Genomic DNA, 20,479 nt, shown 5'->3' with positions numbered 1-20,479 from the left:
TGGAAGCAGCTCAATTTGTCAATGGACAGAGGAATGAATAAATAAAATGTGATGTACACATAAATGGAATAGTATTCAGTCTTTAAAAAGTAAATTCCTGACACATGCTACAGGAAGGACAAAACCTGAAAATGCTCCATGAAGCAAAATAAGTCAGTCACAAAATGACATCTGGTCTATGATTCCAAATACATGAGGTGCCAAGAGTAGTCAAATTAATAGAGACAAAAATTAAAATGATGATTGCCAGAGGCTGGAGGGTGGGGAGAATAATGAGGAGTTATTACTTAATAGATACAGAGCTACAGTTTGGGAAGTTTTAGTTTAAAACATATTCTGCAGATGCAGGGTGGTGCAGAGCAGTGGGAAGGTACATAATGGCACTAAGTCATACCCTTAAAAATGGTAAAAAAAATAATCAATTTTATGTTATCTATGGCTTACTACAGTAAAAAATAAAGTAAAAAAAAAATACAAGTTTTTATCTCAAAATAAAAAGGACTGGGGATGTAACTCAGTGGTAAGTGTTTCCTGAGTTCAATCCCCAGTACCAAAAAGAAAAGGGGGGAAAAACTAACCTTTTGGATTGCTATAAAGCCTGCTGTAAGTAAGATACTTTGCCTACATGTATTAGGGTAATGTCAGTGGTTTAACACAGGTAAGATGTGCACACAGACTTTTCAGGATGCTGGCTGCTCTGCTCTCATTGCACTACCATCTACTACAGCTTTCAGAGGCATTTGTGGGCTCTTCTGCATTCAAACAAATGTATGAGAGTAAGGAAAACCACTGCAGCCATATCCGCAGACAGTTCAACTCCTCTCTGATCATCTCTCAGGCTACCACCTGATCCCGGGTCTCCAACCTACCAGCAAGGGAAGCTGATGCACACAGTCCTCTGCCCCAGAAGAGGAAATGAGGCTGGAGAGCATCCAGCCAGTCTCTGCTACAAATGTGACCTAGGAGAAAGTTGTCTCTCAAGCCTTAGAGAACACAACCAGGAAGATGGTGGAGACAGGAAGTCAATTAGTGCACTTCCTCCTTGACCATTTGATGGTACCATCTTGTTAGGTGCCTCCCTTTGCAAACAAGATACATTTGTCTTTGTAGGTACCCAATTATTCATTTGGGCTAAAATTGCATGATAAACATCATGCTTTTCCTGCAATAGCTAACTGTTTGGGGGACTGGAGTCAGAAATGTACGTTTAACTTATTTGTACATACTTTAAAATATTAAGTGGACAAAGTAAATTTGAATATACTGTGGAGTAGAATGAAAAATTCTCGTTAATTTTTAATAGACAAAATGAGCTTCCAAAAAAATTTCCTACATAAAAGGGATCCTATAGGCTGAATTTCCCTCCCCACTACTATGTGTACTTTTTTGTCCTTCTTTAGGATTATTTCTAGGGAAATCTATAAGAAATACTAGACTATATATTAATTTTTTATTTTTAATAATCTAATTAAATCTTTCTTCCTCTTTGGGGTGTTTTTATTCATGAAATATACAGAGAGATATCATATATATATATATATATATATATATATATATATATATACACACACACACACACAAATAAGCATATATATAATTGTTATATGTCAGAATAGCCTGAATATTACACACTAGCTATACAGAAACACAACCTCTCTACACCTTCAGTATCAACATACAAGCACATTTTCAGCCATAAACTATTATTATGCAAATGGGTCTATGTATGCAATGCCACTGAACTTAAGGTCAGTTTCCTTTTATAGGTGGTTCAAAGACAGGCAGGTGGAAAGCTGCTGTAAGACAAAATATAGGCAAGCCAAAGTCACAGTTCAAATGTGGGTGTGGATACATGGGAAGAGGCAGCTTATTGTTGCCTGGATTTCAGACCCAAGGCATTTATTTATTTGAATTTGAAAAAAAGAGAAAAGTTTACTCTTTCAACTCATGTCTTATTTTTTTAATCTTAGAAAATAATCTTATGATATTGTGTCTAAGGGAATAAGCTAAGATACATAAAGAAACAGTTAATGATTTCTTTCCTCCTCCTTCCATCTCCATGCTGGGTAATCAATGTTAATATTCTTCCCTTTGATCATATAAATTTATACTAGAATAAGAGAAATAAGATTCTTAGATGTTTGTGCTTTACAAAACTGGCATCAAACAATACACATTACATTTCTCACTGAAGATATTTCTTCCAGTTCATAAGCAAATATTTAATTCATTTTTATTATAAATTTATATTGTCTAATATGATACAGCATAACTGATTCCACTATTTAATTCTTCATGGCCATTCATGGGCTTTATGTCTTTGTTAATGACTACCAAGAAATCCTAAAACTAATAGCATTGCCTAGATACATTCTTATAATGGAGCTTTTATGTCTTATTGTGAGCTACATTTCAAAGAGTGGATGGACATGCCTATCTTTAGCTTTCACATGCTCTATCAACGTTCAATTCTTTTCCATGATTTTTATTGGTGTATTATACATAATAGAGGGATTCATTGTGACATTCATACACATACAATTTGATCTATTCTTTGTCCTATTGGCCTGATCCAGTTGTCTTCTCCTAGGCCAACAATATTCTGATTATAGTCTCTTGGACCTCTGTAATTTTCCTCTTCCTGGGTACACAGTAGAAGACATTTCTCATTTTTCTTGCATTTAGTGAGGTCATGTGACTAGTGACTACTCTCTCAGGAAGTTTAGGAAAAGCGAGACTTCATCTTTTTGCCAAGCACTGGGTAAATGTAGGTGGTTTTCCTAAGGAAGGAAGAACCTCAAAAAGAAGAGGAGCTCAGCATGCTGGTTTACCAATTATTGTCTCCTAGCTCCAAATCTCCCCTGTGGGCCATGCTCTGTTACTGCAGAGCTGGATCCTACAAACAGTTTTTCTTTGCCAGATTGTACCAAGTTAAGTGCTAGGTTAAAACTTGTCAGCAGGAATTGTTAGAGGAACCCTCTGAGAGCCAGGGGTTTCTCTTCCAGGTTCTGAGGTGGGGTTTCCTATTGATTCTTTCAAATATCAGCATGTAGAACACCTGGTGGCATTCACCCTCTTGGTAGGTCTCCCAGGCAACCTGGCAAGAAAGTTCTGAACAGCCTAGCAGGCAGCTTCTTCATGAAGTTAGCTAGAACCCCAGTGGACAGTTTCCTGCTTGCTGGACCCAATAGGTGACACCTCTGCAAACCTTCCCACTGCCCATGGACACACCCATGGTCAGACACTGTGACCCTCAGACTTAGGGACCTCTTCTAAGGATTTTCCCTCCTGGGCTACTCTACTCAGCACTAGAGATTGTGACTGCTCCCCTCTTCTATTTTTCTATTTAGCGTTCTCTCTACATCTTAGCACTACATTAGTTTTTCCTTGCTCAAATAACTAGCATGGTTTTTGCCTCCCAATTAATGCAGCATATACCTGAAAAATTACTAAAAAATGTCCTGTACTCCCTACCACCTGTTATACCGGTAGTAGAAAATCTTAGAAAATTAGAAAATCTTCTTTGTTTTGCAGATGAGGGAACTGAGACTAAAGTATTATAAATAGAAATTAATGAAGGAAAAAAGTGTACTTCAAAATCTAGGTCTCCTACAGATCTATGTAACACACTCTTTGCTAACTATGTGAACATTCAACTTAATCATATTTTTCTTATGTCTTCTCAGGTACCAGATGGGAACTACGTGTCTGGCTGCCCCTTACTATACTGTTCAAAATGGTTACATAAGAAAGAAATAGTCAAAATATGCAAATGCAAAATTCTAAGAAAGAATTACAAGCAATAATAATTAGAGGGGAAAATGATAGGTATTAGCATTTTTATATCCATCAGAGTTGGAGATAAAAGATTTTTAAAACTTTGTTTCAGTCAGCTTTCTCACTGCTGAGCAAATAATTGTAAAGGAGGAAAAGTTAATTGTAAAGGAGGAACCTTTACAACCAGAATAATTGTAAAAGAGGAAAAGTTTATTTGGTGGCTCATGGTTTCAGAGGTCTCAGTCCATAGACAGCCGGTTTCATTCCTTGGGACTAGCAGTGAGGCATAACATCATGGTGGAAAGATGTGACATAGGGAAGCAGCTCACATGATGATCAGAGAGCAGAAAGAGAAATCTCCACTTGCCAGAAACAAATACATACCCCAAAGCCACACCCCCAATGCCCATCTCCTTCAGCCACATCCCACCTGCCTTCAGTTACACTCAATTAATCCCATGGGGTGATTAATTCACTGACTGGGGTAAGGCTCTAACCCAATCACTTGTTCTCTGAACTTTCTTGCATTGCCTCACACATAAGCTTTGTGGGACACCAACCATAATAAATTTACATACATTTTTATGCAGGAAATATCACAGATTTGATTTTATATTTTTGAAGTGAAGAAATAATATCTCTAATATGACCCTATCAGTCATTTTCTATTTTCTTATTATGCTATTTCTTCTCCTTAGTGTTTATGATTTTTGAAAGTTATGCTTTTTATACATTTATGCATTTGTTTTCTGTCTTTGTCTAAATTTTATCTTTTTTCTAAAATTAAAATATTTTACATTTATTATTTGCTTATTATCTATCTTCCTCATTTGAAGGCAAGTTTGTCTGGTTTGTTCGTGTCTAATACCTCCGCAGTGTCTGTAATGTATTAAGGATTCCACAAATATTTGCTAAAAAACAGCAATTAATTTAAAATATCAAAACATGTACATGTATTTGATTGATGAACTGCATTAGTCTAATGCCATGCATATTTGCTAAAAATCCTAACTAAATATCTTCTTTTAACATTGTTACTCTTACAAAGAAAAACAAGTAAGTCAATTCTCTGATTTTCAAGCTTTCCATGTTTTCTAGAACATCAACAGAAACTTTAAATCTGAAAGTATTAAAATGATGGGCTAAATGTCTCACTATATTAGCACTCTTCATTATAATCTTAGAAACAAACATGGATTTTATTAAGAAATAAACTTTGAAGCAGGTAGCTACTTAAATATACCTGCTGATTATCCTAATGAGGTTCCTATGTCAAATTTTGATATACTTAGTTTTACTTAGAAAGAACAAGAATCAGCCTTGTAATATCATAAGACCTATAAGATAAAGTATGATCTGGTAAAAAATGAGGGAAAACATAGAGGTTTTACAGGAAGAAAACATGAAAACATGAGACTGAGTTGAAATTTAAAATATTATTGACAAAAGGGTAGAATTTACCTAAAAAATTATATAAAGCCCCAGGAACTCTTCAAATGCTTCCAGAAAAGCATGCTGCTCACCTTAGTGTTTGTCTAGTTTTTATCTATACCAGTATCATTTCCAATTGCATCTATATTAAACATCACTTCAAAATTATTTCTGAAAACTAGTTCCAGAATACATCTGATGCAGTGGGTTATGTATTTTAAAATAGACTACAAAATACATAGTAGCCATGTGTTTTAGAATTTTCTATTTATTGTCTCTATGGCATAACAGGCAAAAATAGAATCAAATAAAAGAAAACAGCTGTAGCAGCAATTGAAAAGCTGAACAATTTTGCTCTTAAAGTAGTACTGAAATTAACATATTGGTCACTTTTAATAGCCAGATTTGTATTTAAAAAGAAATTGGTTATGAATTTTATTGAATTTTCCAGTTTCATTGACATCATTTTATCACAAATCATTAATAGCTGAAGAATAGTACAAAAATCTTAAACTAAAAATGGATTTTTACTGATGTACATAATTCATTGACATATATATTACAGACTTTCTTTAAACTTACTATTTAAAAATGGTGGTGGGTTGGCAGCTCCTTGAATTCTTTTAATTTCCCATTTGAAATGCATTCATTCTTTATTTATATATTTATTATTTATTTTTGGTACCAGGGATTGAACACAATCTATTTATTAATTTATTTATTCGTTCATTTGTTGTTGATTTATTAATTTATTTATTTGTTATTAATCAATTAATTAATTTTTGAACATGATTTTATTTGTTTATTATTTATATTTGGTACCAGGGATTAACCACTGAGCCACATCCACAGCCCTTTTTCATGTTTTTTCTTTAAAAAGAGAGAGAGAGAGAATTTTAATATTTATTTTTTAGTTTTTGGCGGACACAACATCTTTTGTTTGTATGAGGATCGAACCTGGGCGGCACGCATGCCAGGTGAGCATACTACTGCTTGAGCCACATCCCCAGCCCCCTTTTTCATGTTTTATTTTGAGACAGGGTCTCTCTAAATTGCTTAGACTGGCCTTGAACTTTGGATACTCCTGCCTCAGCCTCCCTAGGATTACAGGCGTGTGCCACTGTGCCCAGTAAAATGCATTCATTCTAGCAATAATGACATTGTCAGAGTTTTGGAGGAATTTCTACAAACAATAAGATTGATCTAACTGAATTTGGGGAAAATATTTTCCTACCCAAACGAATACAAAAAGAAAATATTTTCTCTCTATTCCTTTCCCATGAATTCAGAGCCCTTAGGACTGTATCATTACTCCAAACCATTTTTATCCCCACCATTTATATAAAACCCACTCTTAGAGGCTCATGCAATTTTACCATTCTCTACAGCTTTTTTGTTATTGTAACCAAATAAAATTATACCCTTTGTCATCTGGCCCACACTCTTCCTTTCCACTACCAATTGCCCAAAGGAACTCCATCAACACTCAATTACCAGACCTTTCTATGAAGTTATTTTCATCTCTACATCCAACAATCACCCACAAGGGGATTTATGCCCCAGTTTTTGTCACCAATCACAATCCTCTACCTCCAAAAATACCCACTCAAGGATCCTGTTTTCTCACCAGTTATAACTGATTCACCTTCCAGCTGTCTTTATTAACCTCCCCCAACAGTGCTTGGGCTTTATTGGCCCTCCAGCTTGTAGATGCTTGTACCACAGCTCTTCCAGTATGTAAGTATTCTCCTTTCTTCACTTTCTCATTCCCCAAGCACAGCACTCTTGCCAATACCCTAATGCTTTTGATTCTTTGATTTTTTTGTGTGTGCGTCATCCTTTTCTGAAATTTCAAACTCTAAAGACTACCTACTCTTAACTCTCTCTTCCTTTCCACTGAAAACAGCCTACCACTAGTGAAAATAATCCAATGGAAATGCAAGTAAGTATCATTTGTGTGTGGCCGGAATCATCTACTACAAACAGAGCTTTAACATTGCCAAGATAAATTCCTATTTCTCTGGTCAGTTCTCTCTGCAATAACTATTTCCAGGTTTTTCCAATAATCGACAACATCCAACTCCCAACCATCCACCCCTATACACTGTTAATCTCAGGAAATTAACTTTCTCCTGTTGCACCAAAATAATTTAAGACATCAGACAGAAACTTTCTGAACTCTCTGCCATTTTACCACCAAAGAGACATTACCTACCAATGTACTCACTCATCCTCTCTTTTTGTCTTTTGTTGAAATAGGTATGATTTTTGCCTCTGATATAGACAGCCCTTCCACATAAACTTTGGATCATAGATTATCCTACTTACTTAGGAAACTGTAATAGTCACTTATTTTCTCCTTTTTTCATTTTTTCCTTAAATCATACATTAAAATACTTAATACATGTTAGAATTTTTAAAGCATAAGAATAATTTAAAATTTTTATAAGCATCTAAGATTTAGAAGTAAAAAAAAAAGATGATCTGAGACATTGCCTTAGCAATTACAACCCTCAAAGATCCCAAATGAATTTATGCTGAGACTTAAGAGAAATTATTTAAGCTATTTTTTAGTCAGTTTTTTTTGTTTGTTTTGTTTTGTTTGTTTGTTTGGTTTTTGCTTCTGGACCAAAATACCTACCAAACACAATTTTAAGGAAGAAAAGTTTATTTGGCACTCACAGTTTCAGAGGTCTCAGTCTATAGAGAGCCAGCTCCAATTCTCAGGCTCAAGGTAAGGAAGAACATCATGGTGGAGGTGGATGAGTGTGGTGGAGAGCAACTCAGGATCTCCTACCAGGAAGCACAGAAAGATCTCTGCTCAACAAAGATGAGATATATACCCCAAAGGCATGTTCCCAGGGACCTACTTCCTCCAGTTACCACCCAGTTAATCCTTATCAGTGGATTAACACATTCATTAGGTTAAGGGTCTCATAACCCAATCAAAACACTTCCAAACTGTTTTGCATTGACCCACACATGAGCTTTTCAAGGATACCTCATATCCAAACCATAACAACTGTGAAGCCAAATATTGGTAGAATTAAAAACACGCATTCTTCGTTCAAAATCATATGGAAAGATATTCTTAAACACAAAAGAAAAATAGTAAGAAAACTCAAGTTAATAAATAATACATCTAACAAAATGTTTTATAGTGGAGAAAAAAGTTAAAAGACAAAACTTTTTCCTACTTGACTTTTATATTCTTCCTCTCCTGGTTCAGCAGCTTCAAGATCCATTCTCAAACATGTTTTTTGTTGTTGTTGTTTTGATTTGTTTTGTTTTGTTGTTCTGGTTCCTCCTGGTCAATATTGGACACATACTGCATCACACATCTCTTGCAGAGGTGGTAATTGCCTAGAAAGAGCATGCTGAGACCTGGCCTTGTTGACTTGGGAAAGAATAAGGAAAGGAGAATAAAACAAGCTGTTTTTACAATAAATCTTTACTTCCAGGCAAGAGGAGACTACTGTTCCCTAGCAAAGAGAAGAAGGCCCCTTTAGCTTTCCAGGAGGTTTTACAAGAACACTTGTGCTCTCAAGAGCATCTACCCAAATGTCACAGGTCTTTGACTCTAGCATCTGAAACTAGTTAGGCTATGAATTCACTCTTTGATAACTTGCAAGTCTTACAATCTAACTTGAAGCCTGATTTTTGATACAGGTGGCTCTCTAATTGTAGGAGATGTGGTTTTATTTCAGTGCAGCTCTGTGAGTTGTCTGATTTTCACAGTGCAGGCTAAGTTAGCTGAGTGAGCCTATTGTTCTTCTCCTATAAAACTCTAAACAGTTACTAAAACAAATCAATTCAAATTGTTGACATAACCTCGCACCTTACATCTTTCAAGTGCTAGGTTGTTGAATAAAGCAGTGCTTCTCCTTTACCCTGTATCCCATCTTTATTGCTCACTATTGCCAATTATATGAAGATTCGGTCAAGTGGTGAGGCACAAAGGGAATACATCAATAGATTTCACACATAGAAATAAGAATTAGAAGAGATAATGAGAAAAATATCTCATTTACCATACAAATAAGAGACTTTTAAAAAAAGTGCTTAGCATGTAAATTAACATTAGGTCCAGATACATGCAACAGAAACTCCAAATAAACAATGGGTTAGACATAAAAGTAGTTATTGTTTCAGAGAAAAGTCCAGTGATCAAGAACTCAAGACTGGAATAGCCATTGTACAGATCATAAAGATCCTCAATTCTTTCCAGTTGTCTTCTCTAAATATGATGCCCCATTCCCATCACAAGAAAGGGGAAGGGAACACACCTGTTCCTTAAAAAAACACTCCTCAAAATTGCCCATCCCACTTCTACTTATATCCATTTGTCCAAAATTTAGTCATATGATCAGGATTAACTGAAAGAGAAGCTGCACAATAGATATCCTTTATTATGAGAGGCAAGGTGCCAGTTAAAATTCAGTGCTTTCACTACAAGGAAAGAAGGGAAGAAATAGTATTAGTAGAAAACTCAAAGTATCTGTCAGACCTAGGAATAAGTTTAATAAGATATGTAAGACCTGCTGAGAAATACACTTAAATTGCCAGAAAGATGCAAAATGAGATCTGAACACATGAAAAAGCACACCATATTCTTGGAGAGGCAAGGAGAGGTTTTGACTTGATAATCCACAAATAAGTTATAGTAACATGAGTTTCTGTTCCTTAAGTAGTATAACATCAAGGTATTAAGAACAAAATTGTTATACTTGTGAGTAAACACCCTCTGGTAGCAAACATCAACCTTGGAAGATCAAACAAAAAAAAAATAAGGTGATAATTACTGTTAACTATAGAATAAATTCTATCCAGATGAAAGCCAAGGTCATCTTTCTTTAAAAAATATAAAGTAAAATTGGAAAATGCCCTGTTACACATCTAGCCAAGGTTCAATGACATTCCCAAGACTTCTGGGAATTTCCATGTCTTTAATTCGTAAGATTCCTTCTAGCCTTGTCCTTGCTCCATGAATCTCATTATTTTCTTGCCCGATGTTTAATTCTCTTTTACCTACCACACATAGTCCCAGACATGGGACACAAACCATTATTTGACATTTATCTAATAACAGCTCACCAGAGCCTTTTTCATTTATAGTTGATTTAAGTGAAAGTTTGGGGAAATGGATTAATATTACAGCCCTGACAAGCAAACTACTTACAACCACACAGTAGGCAACCTATTCTTGAAAGTCTTTAGTCTTTGGATATCCCACCACTATGAATTTATTGCTCATTTCTCTAATAAAATCTAGCTTCTTGCCTTGTTATCCTGTTCCTGCTATCTTAAAGAATACCATATCAATGTTTTTCCTAATGCTCTATTTTCAGATCTACTCCATTAAGCTATGTCTCAGAAATAAATTTCTATTTTTTTAAATATTAGAGGTAGCATTACAGATAGCAATAGATTGGAGGGACTACACTAATACTATAATTCCATGAGGCTCCATAGAATCATGCCAAATAAACTATAATCAATAGTGTGCTGCAGCCAGGTTGTACTGGCTTATAAAAGTGGATTATGTAGATCCCTACTGTCCATGCAGTAGTTTCATATTAGTAGGCTGAAATCTGCATAGTGAGAAGACTTAGAACCAGAGAAGTCAACATACATTACAAATACCAGTGTGTTTTTGTTGTTGTTTGGTTTGGTTTTTGTTTTAATTATTATTATTTGTGGGGTGTGGTTTGGTTTGGGGTTGAGGATTTTTGTGGGTTGTTTGTTTGTTGAGCCTATTTAACAGCTTAACATTAAATAGACTTTAAGAAAATCCTGTTTTTAATATATGAGTGAAGATTCAAGTCTGTTGATTCATATCCTTTCCAGATGATTCAGTCAAATTCTCCAGAGTGGTGGTTAGAACAGAGTGAGGATTCTAAGAAATGGAATGACTCCAGTGCTTAGATTCCATATGAATCACAGGAACTTGGTCATTCTAGTCCACGCTGTTCTCATGCAACAATATTGACCAGAACAGTTAAGCAACATGGATATGAAACTATATGATTTAGTGTTCACTTGATCAGTGTTCAAACCTGAAGAAAAATATGAATTACTATACAAAATGCCAAAGAGTTGGACTGCGGATTCAGCATCTCTCACAAAATCTAATGAACCACAGAAGAATTTAGCCTACAACTCCCAGTTAGGTCCCATCTCCCTCTCCTCCCCAGACATCTTTGTAAGGAGATGACTAGATGTGGTAGAAGGAAGGATGTTGAAGTCATTGGGCTTCTGGGTTATGCAAAAAGTACTTCCCCAGACCTCAAACTATGGTGTCAAGCGGGGTTCACAGATCAGATAGAACATTTTAGTGCCTCCAAGATGAGCAGTTGGCCTTGTATGTAGAGAATAACTGTCTGTTAAGACTCCTTGACCGGTCAGTTTGAGGTAAACAGAGATAATGGCAAGAGTGACAATGAAAAAGCCAAGACTCATCCATTGCTGTAGGAAGGGTGTGCCAATTTCCAGTAAAATGAGGGAACAACAGAAAAGGAGCTAGTCTTGAGCCCTTTTACTATAATATCAACCCAGAGGGCTATCCTCAGCCAAAGGCATTCCATCAGGGAGAGGATATTGGGTATACCACTGTGGATAAGAACTGAGGAGAAGGAATTAAAAGAACCTGTTTCAAGAGAAGATGTCCCATTCATGTGCCCTAGGGAATTCTTGTAGGATGAAGCAAAGCATTAGCACACTCTCCATGAAAGATCAACTCTGTCAACATCTTTCACAGTTAAGAAACCACTACCAGCAACCTGTCAGGATCAGTATGAGAGCAGAATAAACCACTACAAACCGACAAAGGAAGAAGTAGAACTATACCAAATTAAAACAGATTGATTTGGGGCCCTTTATTCCTTCCTCTTGGACCCCCAACACTGAAGAAATTAGAACCTGGATGTGGGGTGAATGTAAGGGAGCTCAAGAACAGACCAAGTCAACCTCCCACTGAAAGAACCTTGAATCCTGATTTTTAAGAGGATATTAGATTTAGAAACACTTTAGATAAAGTAAGAGGAGAACTTTTAACATGACTGAGTTGAGCTTTTAAATCTGAGAGCGTCCAAGCCATAGAATCTGTCTACAAACACTTAGAGAATGGAGGGTTTGATAAATGAAGGGCAGTGATTACAGAAGAGAAAACTTTTCATTATTATACTCCACCTAGTTTGGATCTTCCCCTTAATAAACACAGCTTATTTAGATTTCCACAAAGCAGAACAACAACAAAACTTCTTCCTTTGTCTCCTTTCTTTCTCCTCCCAATTCCCCTTCAGTGCTCCCTCAGTCCCTGTGATAGGACTTCCTATTGTTTGGTGGGGGTTCATTCTATTCTTGCAGTTTATCCCAACAGGTTGCTGCTGAGAGTGGGCTTTTCTCATGAAAGACAATGAAAGAGCTGGTCTCTCACAGAGGGCATGTGGTAGATCAAGGCTGAGGCTCTGGATCATTTTGCTGGCATGTCTTTATATATTGGTAAGTATAGTATCTTTGTGCTTCTATAAGAGAATCCCCCAAATTGGGTAATTTATAAAGAATTTCTTTCTCAGTTCTGGAAGGTGGAAGTCCAAGATTAAGGTGCCAGCATTTGTTATCTGGTAAGGGACTTCTGTGCCTTTATATAGCTGAAGGTAGAAGGGCCACTCTCTGAAGCCTTCTTTAAGGGCACCTAATCCCATTCATGAGAGCTAATCAGCTCCTAGAAGACCCTACTGCTTAGTACTACTCCATGGAGATTAAATCATTGCTTAAACTATAATCAGTGGTTTGGTGTCCTAGGCAATCTTTCATCTGACACCTATTGCAATCATTCCTCAGTGATAAAGTCAATCTTAACTGATTTACTTCCACATCTGTGCAAAAGATGTTGTATATGTTTGAAAAAAAATAATGTAAAGAGCCTAAAACTTTGTATGCATATGGTTGAAAACCTAAGTGAGTGCTAACTGGTACTATCCTTTTTCTTTATTTCATTTTATTTACTTTCCTTATCCTTAGAGTCCTGGAAGGGTTCTTTTGTTCTGCCCTTTAATGCAAGTATTTTTCCATTAAATCACATTCCACTTATTTTTAGGTGGTATTTAAACTTCAATGCACATAGCTGTAAATTTTGCTTCTTATTATATTTCTTCTCAAGAAAGACAAGGTCTTATCTAGTCTTCCCTCCATTCCAATTGCCACTCTATAACCTCACTATTTATTTCCCTGGTAATTTCTCCATCAACAAGTGCAAATATTAGATAATATGCTCTCAAACAAATAGCCCAACACTTTGAGTTGAATATAGAAGAATTAATAGAAGCTTGGAAAGTTCAAGTTGCTCTCTTTCCTCTCCCTTCAGTCTCTTTCCCCCATAAAGTGTACAAACATCATTCTTGCCTCCTCTCAGAAAGCAAAAGCAGTTTGTTTTGTTTTAAATAAAATCTCCCCTCCAATACACAAAGAGAAAATAAGCAAAATATACTCTGTAAACAGAGATCAGGTGGAAGAAGTTGTCTCAATACTTCTGTGTGAGGTGTGTGTTGTGTGTGTGTGTGTGTGTGTGTGTGTGTGTGTGTGTGTGAGAGAGAGAGAGAGAGAGAGAGAGAGAGAGAGAGAGAGAGAGAGAGAGAATTGAGATTCATGTCTCCACATGAAGTAAGTGCTCTCCTGCTACTTGATTGGCTCCACTCTCTGTGGAATCACATCTGGCCACTAAGTGCATTTGTTTCAATTACCTGACTTCTGACTTCTGAGGTATGTGGATTTAACCTGAAACAAATACTGAATGTATGAGTGCACATGTTTATTTTTCCAGTAACAGAGGATACGCCTTGGTTTCAAGTACCTATGAAACATTTGTTAATGTTGTTTCAAGAACTGACAAATGAATGAACAGAACATTAGAAACCATTTTAAAACCAACAAAATAAATGAAAACATAACAGATGGAAAAGAAGTACCACAAATTAATTTGTATGGATAAATTATCCACAGCTTCTGAGAAAAAGACTTAAGTTGGATCAGAATTTCAAGACATCATCCGTGAAAATAAATCTAACCTAAAGATAAAAGAAGAAAACATATGGAAATTAGCAACTATTTAACTGAGCTCAGAGTGGATAAGAGCTTTCTACATATGGAACAAATGGAATGTGTCATTAGCAAATATGAAATTTACCCATGTAAAATTCAAAGTCCTCTAAGAGCAAAACTTCAAATAATTCTAAGACAGTCCAAACTTAGAATTTAATTTATACCAACAATAGCAGGCATTTAATAATATTTACCATATTAAAATCCCATGCAGAACAATAATAAGAATACTAAAACTGAGATTGAAAATAGGTAATAGAGCCAACCTCGTTCATAGAAATAGAAGATGGAATAAAGATAGTTAATAAAATATGAAAAAATACTCACATTATTAAAAAATAGTGATACAAGTTAAATCAAGGAGAGAATAATGTATTATCTAACTTGTCATTTTGTTTTAGAATAACGTGTTCAGTACAGCCGAGTGTATTGGGAAGTCTTTCACACATAGCTAGCGGAAAGATAAATTGGCATGAAGTTTCTAGAAAATAACTAGGTAATGTTCACTTACATATAAAAGCAAATATTAGAAACAACCTAATTTTGAATATTAGAAAACTAATTAAATAATTTTTAAAGAATGTTGAACAATATGGAAGGTGTTATGATGTAATATTAGGTAGAAAACTAGATTTATTAATGCATGTCAACTCATAAAATGCTAAATCACATTAAAAGGCACAAAGGAAATAAAAAATATTAATTATATTTAGATGATACTATTCTAAAAGTTATTTTCTCCTAAAATGGTTCTATATTTTCTCTATTTCATATGCATATGCATTATAAAAAGCTTTTTAAAGATTGTGTCCTGACTATATTTCAACCATTTGGTGCTCTCTAATGAAGATAATTAAAATACAGCTTTGTATCACAGCGACTTTGGCACCGCATTGTAGCACAGAGCTCAAAATTGGAAGCATGTATTGCAAAACTAAGTGTTGGAGACAGCCAGTGAATTTTCTTGCCCCTGAGAAGTGTCCAGTCTGGTCAGCTATTAAAACACAAGGTGCAAGTGCTGTAAATAAGCCATTCAAATGCACATAGAGTTGAAGCTGGTAAATTCAGTCTAGAGAGAGGAGGGAAGGTGATTGGAAGGTCTTCCAAGGACAAAGTGACCTTTGATCTGTCTCATTCTTCTCCCTTCCTCTTTCTTCTTCTCAAAATGTGTTAGACTGAGGAGACAGAGAAAAGATGCAAAGCCCTTAGATAGGGCAACAAAGTCATGTTACAAGGGATTTTTTAAATCAGCCAGAGAAAAGGTTACTTTTGCTCTCTTAACTCTAAAAAATGGAAAATCTTAAGACTCCTTTGTAATGCATACAGGAAGAACATACCAAATGATGGAAACAGAAATTGGGAATGTTGGAGACTCTGATGCATGAAGTTGGGATTCTGAGGGGCAGGATGTGGCAGAGAAAAAATCCTCTTAAAGAAAGGACAAGTTGTCTAGCTGCAAAGAGGAAAGCCTGAGACTGGCAGTCACCAGACATCAGCTCTAACTAGGTCTCCTCTCGCTGTCCAGCTGAAGTCAGGTTTTTTTCCTGGGGCCAGAGGGAAGCCAATGACTGAACAAGACAGTGAGGCAGGGGGCTGGCTATTTCTACCCAATGTGGACTCCTCAAAGGGGATGTAATATCCCAACATAGAGGGAGTCAATAAAGCATCATGTCCCCACATGCCCCACTTTTGTTCCCCCAATCCTAGACCAGTTAGGGGAACAAGGAGAGCAGGCCTGGTTTGGAATATCCACACACATTTTATCCTCACTTTCTCCCATGCACACTGGGAACTTGGCACCTAATGTTATATGTAGAAAGCTACTTTCTTGCATGTACACTGGACAGTTGCTGCTTGAGATGCTGCTCATATAAGTCACTAGCAAGCTGATGTTGACCATGTCGCTGCTTCTACAGCCTAATATAAAAAATCCACTGAGTGGGGATGGGCATGGAACTTAGGGCTCTATGGAAGCAATATGAATCACTCATCTTGCCAGCCATCACTGGACAAAAATGAGGGAGAGGAGGTCCTGCTTGGAAAGCCACTGTGAGGGACCAAGGTGCTGTCAGCCTGTTGCCCCTGAACTCTTCTTGGAGCAGTCATTGATCTCTTGTAAGCTTTCTCCAATAAGCCATATGTCTCTCATGCTCTGGGCACTTTCTTTGGCTTTCCCGTGCTCTAGCCCACTGACCTGGCACACCTGGGCTGTGGACGTGACAGGGTGACCATTGCTTCACACGTTCCTTTTGACTTCATCAGCATTAAGTTTCATGACTTCTCTCTCCTTTTCTGCTTCCTGTAACTTTTGCTCTCCTAACTCATCTCTATATTCGCTTTCTGGAGAACCCAATGATTACAAGAGAGATAAATTCAAAAAGGTTTAGAGAAGAACAGATAAAGAGAAGGGGGAAAAAACAGGATCAGAAAGAAAAAGAAATGAAACAGAACTAGAAAGAAAAAGAAATGTTGGCCTCTCATAAGACGAACTGGGCCAATAGTGAAGTAATTTTCTTGGCAATGTTCTATTGGGTGTTGCAGGCACTCAAAGGACACAGTGAAGTGACAGCATATAAGCCATATATAGAACATTAGGTGACTATTGTCAATTGGTTGATTTAGGTGAATAAAAAAGAAATAAACACATGTTGGAACGTGGCAAGAAATCAGACTAGAGAATCAAGAGCTAGACCACACAGACTTCTGCATCCTATGTCAAATAAAAGAGTGTGTTCTCTTGCAGCTTTCCTGAACACATTCTTTTTGACCTCCATTATTATAGTTTTTTTTTAATGGGAGAAAATCTCACAACATGACAATTTTCAAATCTAATGGTGTTATCATACTTTGAGTGAATATTGGAAACAAACTTGAAGTCAAATATCAGAGAGGAAGAAGCATGCATTTCCCTGCTAGGATATCCACTTAGCCTTATGTCTGGCAGACTATAGACTCTGGTGATCACAAAACAGGTGGCAATTTGAGCACATAGAAGATTTAGTTATAAGATATTTAAAAGTTTTTATCACCAGTGTGCTCTCAGATGGGAATAATTTCTCTGTGAAGTGATCTCTCCCAGACCAAAGTTTCCAGATGTCTTTATAAAACTATATGTAACCATCTATTCAGAGAGCTCTTCTCGTCTTTGACATCAGTTTGTCTTTCAGACATGTCACAATCACTTAACCATGACTCAAACTGCTCTGCAAGGATACCTTCATCAAATTGATTGTTGTTTACAAGGCCTGGGAACTAGGCTAGCTTCATCTGTCCTTTACTTCACTGTTATCTATCACACAATGACAAGACAGTAAGTATATAAATTCATTTTGCTTCAAGTGTTACAAAAGACTGAAGCACTCAAATAGTCCACAAGGTAGTCTCCTAAATGGGTACTCTCCAGTGATATCCCATGGTTGACACTACCGTATAAAACATCACTGCTATTGATGCCTGTGTCCGTGGTAATGGCTCAGATGGGCTTAGGCTAAGAATTGTTTGACAGCAGACGCTTTGTCCTCCATTCTCTGTGCCTATAGTGCCTTAGGTGATCAGCAGATAGCAATCTCTAGTTTATATTTCAACTTTGCAAATCAGAACTATCTTCTCTGAAAGAATAACATGCATTGTGCCAGTGACTGTGTTCATAAGCAAAAAAAAAAAGAACTTACTAAATTATTTTAATTAATTTAATTAGTATTTTATTAACATTTATATGTAGCAAATAACCCATGAAAATCCATGATTATTGGCTTTTTTCACCCAGTCATACATGTTTGGCTTCTGCAAAGCCTGATGTGCCACTGGCCCAGGATGAGCTTCCTAAAGCAGTGTGCTACACATACCTATATATACTTCCTGTGCTATACATACCCAGAATTAATTTCTTTGGCACTAATGTAAGTTTAGTCATCAGTTATTGGAGTAGCTTCTCTTTTTACTTTTATCATTGATTTCTAATTTCATTCCATTATGTTTTGATAGGATACAGGGTAGTACCTCTTTATATTTTCATATTTGCTAAGACTTGCTTTGTGGCATAATATTATGGTCTATTTTGGAGAAGTATCCATGAGCCGCTGAGAAAAATGTATTCACTCCTTGATGGATGGAATATCCTATATTTGTCTGTTAAGTTCAATTTATTGATTGTATTATTGAGTTCCATAGTTTCTTTGTTTATTTTTTATTTGGAAGATGTATCCAGTAGTGAGAGAGGTATATTAAAGTCACCCAGTATTATTGTGTTGTGGTTTATTTGGTTCTTGTATTCCAGAAGAGTTTGTTTGACATACAAAAATGCCCCAATAGCACATAGATATTTATGATTGTTATGTCTTGTTGATGTATGAATCCCTTAAGCAGTTCAAAATGTCCTTCTTTATCCCTTTTCATTTGCTTTGGTTTGAATTCCACTTTATCTGATATTCCACTTTATCTGCTTGTTTATATGGTTCAAGTGAGAGGTATGTTTTTTTCCCAGCCTATCACCTTCAGTCTGTGGATGTCTTTTCCTGTGAGATGAGTCTCTTTGAAGGCAACATATTGTTGGGTCTCCTTTTTTTTTAATCCAATCTGACAGTCTATGTCTTTTAGTTGATGAGTTTAGGCCATTCATATTCAGGGTTATCATTGAAATATGATTTGTATTCCCAGACATTTTGGTTTATTTTTGGTTTTTAAATTGACTTTGTTTCTCCTTTGATTGGCTTTTCTTTTAGTACAGTTCCTCCCTTTGCTGGTTTTCACTGTTGTTTTTTATTTCCTCCTCCTAGAATATTTTGCTGAGTATGTTCTATAGTGCAGGTTTTCTCTTTTCTCACTGTAAAATCTTTTAACTTTTGCTTATCATGAAAGGTGTCTCTTTTGTCATCAAATCTGAAGTTTAATTTTGCTGCATATAAGATTCTTGGTTGGCATTCATTTTCTTTCAGAGCTTGTAATATGTTGTTCCAGGATCTCCTGACTTTGAGGATCTGGGTTGAAAAATCTGCTGAGATACAAATTGGTCTCCCCCTATATGTGATCTGATTCCTCTCTCTTGCAGCCTTTAAGACTCTATCTTTATTCTGTATGCTAGGCATTTTCATTATAATGTGCCTTGTTGTAATTTTGTATATTTAGTCTCCTATAAGCCTCTTATATTTGATTTTTTCAATTCATTCTTCATGTTTGGGAAATTTTCTCATATCATCATTGAAGAGATTGTGCATTCCTTTGGTTTGAATCTCTGTGCCTTCCTCTATTCCAATAATTCTTATATTTGGTCTTTTGATGCTATTCCATAATTCTTGGATGTTCTGCTCATGGTTTCTTATAATCTTTACTATGTGGTCAACTTTATTTTCAAGATTGTATACTTTGTTTTCATTATCTGACATTCTGTCTTACAAGCTAGATCTAGACTGTTGGTTATGCTTTTTATTGAATTTTTTAATTTGGTTTATTGTTTCCTTTATTTCAAGGATTTCTGATTATTATTTTAATTTCTCTTTCTTGAAGTAATATTTTCCTACCTGTATTTGTCTCTTATCTCTTTGCTAGTGTGATCAATGGTTGCCTCTATTTGCTTATTTAGGTCTTTCTTTAATTCACAGATCATCTTAATTATGTATATTCTGAACTCCTTCTCCAACATTTCATCAACTGCACCATCCATGGATTCTATTATTGTAGTATCCTGGTTTGTTTGGGGCACTTTCTTCCCTTCTTTCTTCATGTTGCCTATGCATCTTCCGTTCTTACAGTGTGGATCAGAGGTTTCTAATAATCTTATAGTGACCATGCAGATTATCTGTACTTCATCTTGGTGTCTGGCTTCCAGACCCTGCCAGTGTTGCATGATGGATGCTACTGCAATTAAAGGTGGTCGCAGCAATAGCGGAGGTAACTCAGATAGCAGTGGGAGTGTCCCAAGATGGATGCAACCATTTTCAGAGATGGAGCTGATAGGGTGGGCCTTTATAATGGCTTTAGGTTGCCTGTTCTGAGATGCAGCTGTCTGTTGTTGCAAGGTGGAGGCTACTGCATGGGTAGGGCTATGGTGATGAATGCAGTGTCCCAAGATGGAGGTGGGCTATGCCTGGGATCTCATGTGGGCCCAGGAGGTGGTTCTGGGCCTAACCTGGGCCTGGGATCCCAGGTGGGGTGGGCAGTCCTGGGTGGGGGCCAC

General features: G+C 36.4%; 1 long non-coding RNA gene across 2 annotated transcripts in view; it reads left to right on the top strand.

Moving 5' to 3' along the window:
* Positions 1–4,578, top strand: part of LOC144366871 (uncharacterized) — a 56,794-nt gene extending 52,216 nt beyond the window's left edge. For both annotated transcript variants that reach the window (XR_013426016.1, XR_013426015.1), the window contains one exon: positions 3,687–4,578. This is a non-coding gene — a long non-coding RNA (uncharacterized LOC144366871). The remainder of the gene's footprint in view (positions 1–3,686) is intronic.
* The last annotated feature ends 15,901 nt before the right edge of the window (positions 4,579–20,479 follow it).

This window comes from Ictidomys tridecemlineatus, chromosome 9 (assembly GCF_052094955.1).
Source record: "Ictidomys tridecemlineatus isolate mIctTri1 chromosome 9, mIctTri1.hap1, whole genome shotgun sequence".
Classification (NCBI taxonomy): Eukaryota; Metazoa; Chordata; class Mammalia; order Rodentia; family Sciuridae; genus Ictidomys; species Ictidomys tridecemlineatus.
The sequence above is the reverse complement of the archived record's forward strand: the minus strand, read 5'-3'. Positions and strand labels throughout refer to the sequence as shown.